Below are 3,844 nucleotides of genomic sequence, written 5' to 3'. Positions count from 1 at the left end.
CTTCACCTAGGTTCTCGTAGAGAAACCCTAAAATTAACTGGCTCAGGTTTAGTTTTGTTCCAGCATGGAGTTGATTAGCCATACAGAGATATCTTTTTGCTACTTGTATGGACCTAGAACAGAAGACGCACCTCGAAAGCCATAAGGCTAAGAAAGCAATGTGCTCTTCGTCTGAGACTACCTCATTATTTTCGTCATGATACTGTTGAATGAATGCAGTATAAGTAACAGTTGCTTCATTGAAGTTAATAGTATCAGTGTCCATGACGTTGGGGTCGAAGGGTTCTCCAGTTGGTCGAAGCCCCGTAATGGCAGCTATGTCGAAAAGCGTGGGGGTGACCATTCCACATGGAAGATGGAAAGTGTTGTGGGAAGCATCCCAAAAATAAACTGACGCAACTAACATGGTTTGGTTGTATTCTAAACCAGTCTTGGACAGTTGGATTAAATCATAAATGCCCAGTTCTTTCCAGAAAGCAGCCTTGTGTTTCTCTACTCTTGCCAACCAGGCATAGTATAGTTCAGGGTCTTTTGCTAAGGGAATTGACCTAAAACTTTCACAAAATTGGTTACATAGTCTAACCTAATTTTCTCTAGGGCTGAAGGGTTTTCGGTCGAAGATTTTTCCGTATCATCAGGCTTTGCTGAAATAGGACGGCCATCTTCATCTATTTTGTTCTTACTAACCAATGGCCTAGTTTTATAATAAGCAGGAAATAATTTGTTCAGAGAAGGGTTAGTTTCTCCTGGTAACGGACCCATGAAAGCATGAGTTTTCCCAGAAAGTTCAAAAGGAATGATTACCTGAGAAGCGTAAATGGCGCGCACTTCCGCAAAATTTGGGTTTGGTACGCACTCTTGATCCCCCATCTGTGTAGATTGTTGAAGTTTCAGAGCTGGTTGAAGAATATTTGAGGAAGACGCCATGAGTAAGTTTGATTTTTTGGAATGGGTTTTGAATATAATCAGGAATGTTCTTTTCTCTGGAGAAATAAGGAAATAAGAGGTGAAAGTTATGTGAAGGTTAAAGTTTCGGTATTTAAAGGTCTAACGGAAACCCTTTCAAATCTTTTGGGTAAAAGCCAAGAGACACGCGGCAGGCGTTGATTTCATCCAACGGCGGTCGAATAGTTATTAGCTTTACTCCTAGTATATAGGAGTAATGATCAGAAAGTAAGACCAGAACGTGGGAATGTAAGTTATGAGTAGACATCTTTGAAAATGACAAGACGTTTTGGAAATAGGGTCATCAATGATTATGACGTCAGTCAATGATCTTGGAACTCTAAAAACGAAATCTTATTACAGCAAGAAACGCATATTTCTCTTGTTTTTCGAAACAGGCATTTATTGGGGGTAATTTGTTAGCTGAAGATGTCGTTTAGGAAGAAATGTCCTTCGAAGGTCTGAAATTTGAAGGAGGTGGTTATTGATGACCATCTTTGAAGATAAAATGGCTCCTAATGGCCATGTTTCGAGAATGAAGAATTTTAAGTCATAACGAAGATAGTGAATGCTGAAACTAGTAGGAGTGTATATCTTCGAGACTTAGACAAATTTTACGAAATATGTCAAGTACTGATGCTTAGTGTATTTCCATGGTATTTTAATGTTAAGTTATATTGCCACGCGTCGAAGGAGGATTCAGGCGGGAAGATTTGAAATTCTAAGAAGTTTGCATAACTGTCCAGAGTTAGATGGCTTTCTGAGGATTCTCATGAGAAACATGGCATTAAATTAGCGTAGGACCGTTAAGGTCGAAACTAGTATAAATAAGGGTTCTAATGTTAGGATTCAATGTGTTCATTTTGTACAAATCACTCACATATTACTCAAGTATCAAGCGTTAAGAGAAAGAGTTCGCCGAGAAATGTACGTATGACACCACCACCATTTTAATACATGTGTATTTTCCTTTATTTTCAAGTATCTTTCGATATTATTGCATTTCGTTTACTTCCTGCCATTTACATTCCTGCACTCTTTATTTTCATGTTATTTATCTTTGAAGTATTTAACATTTTTTGCATTTTAAGATTCTTGCACTTTTACAGTTTTTATCTTATGTTTTATCTTGACTTACCTTTCGCTGAAGTTATATTTACGTGTATAACCAAGTGACTACTAACCTTTATTGTTTCGATTGAGTAATTTATATTTTCAAGGCAAAATCATAAACATGGTTCGAATCATCATAAATAACAATCTTTTTGACTATGTCCTAGGATCAATCTAGTCGATCCTGCGAGTAACCAAATCATATTTATTATAATTTGGAAGACTAGCGGTTGTTTATCGGAAATCACAGTAAACAATCTCATACCCTCTTCATTTTGAGCAAAAATTTGGATTAGTTGGAGAACCATGGCCAAAGATATATGGGCTTAAAGTGAGCACCATGGGCGATTTGTGAATGCGAAGCAACAATGAAAATTCTGCAGCATGGTGTGTGTATGATGTGTGTGTCATTACTATTTTCCCAATTTGCCCATGCATGGTACTGCATATGCGAAAGTTCAACGAAATCATGCCCCAAGTGGATCAAACTTGCTCATTAAGTGTTGGTGAGAATCCTCTACACTTGCACTCACCATACACAACTGATCCGCTGTCGCACGCGGGTCAAAAACGAGTTAATTTGCAAAACTGTAGTAACGACGGTAACGGTAACTCGAATATCGTCTCACAAGGATTCTTGAATTTACTAACCGAAATCGAAATTGGGGGGGGGGGGTTTGGTTTGGCTGTCGAAAAAGTGATTATCAAAAGCAATTATTGAAATAAGATGTTTTTGTGAAATAAGTGATTATGGGATAAGTTAATCTACAGATTTTGATTCCTACCAATCATCAATTATCATAATCTCACTACCCTAAGTGGATTCAATTCCCGTTCAATTATAATATAATCGACAAGCGCAACAATATTATACGAATTATATTTCCCGTTTGCCGAATTAAGCATTCGGTTAAGCAATAAGCGGATTAACGATTAAGCATACGATAAACACGCAGATATATTGGAAAAGATAAATCAATCTAACCAAAAAAATATATATTATGAATATCAAATGAAGGTGTTTTGCATGTTGGCTGCATTATTGGTAAAACATACCTGGTTGATTGTGTATATGCAGGTTGCATATATGTGTGGAGCTAATACAGGTTTTGTAAGGAATGTCATGATCGATGTCATGACATCCATGTGTGACAGCAGGAGCTGTTATTATTTATTAATTGTGTTTCCTGATTTATCCTTTTTATCAGTTTAGGAAACTTTTTATTGAGTGCTGCATATTTCGTCCAGAAGATCCTACTGACAGCACATTGTGTAACAGAAAGTTGGCGTGTGAATTAGGTTAACTTTGTTAACCCTAATGTGTTTCTTAAAAAGCCCAAGGCCAAAGACTGCATATAAAAAGAACTGCAATCCTAATTTGGAATGCAGACAGAAGATTATGTATTGTGAAGAACGGCTGTTCTGTAACTGTCTCTTGTGATCCACGCTATTGTCTTTGATGATTGCGTTGGAATTAGTTTGTGTTTTTGTTGTGTCACTCTAAGCTTTTAAGCATGAGTGTGTGTCTCTTGATTGAAGCCTTTAAGCAGATCAACGTGTGTTTGTGAAGTGTGTCTTCTATCTGTAATTGTTTATTGTGTTTGTGTAATCCCTGCTGTGATTGAGGGGGAGTGGAATGGTGATATTCCATATCTAGGTAGAACCTAGGTAAAAGGGTCATTGGGTAGTGATTAAGTGATAAGTTGTAAACGGGGGAGTTTAGCTTTGAATTGATACTACTGATAGTGGACTTCATCCCTGGCTTGGTAGCCACCAGAGTAGGTTG

This window comes from Vicia villosa, unplaced genomic scaffold (assembly GCF_029867415.1).
Source record: "Vicia villosa cultivar HV-30 ecotype Madison, WI unplaced genomic scaffold, Vvil1.0 ctg.000109F_1_1, whole genome shotgun sequence".
Classification (NCBI taxonomy): Eukaryota; Viridiplantae; Streptophyta; class Magnoliopsida; order Fabales; family Fabaceae; genus Vicia; species Vicia villosa.
This window is presented reverse-complemented; position numbering follows the sequence as displayed.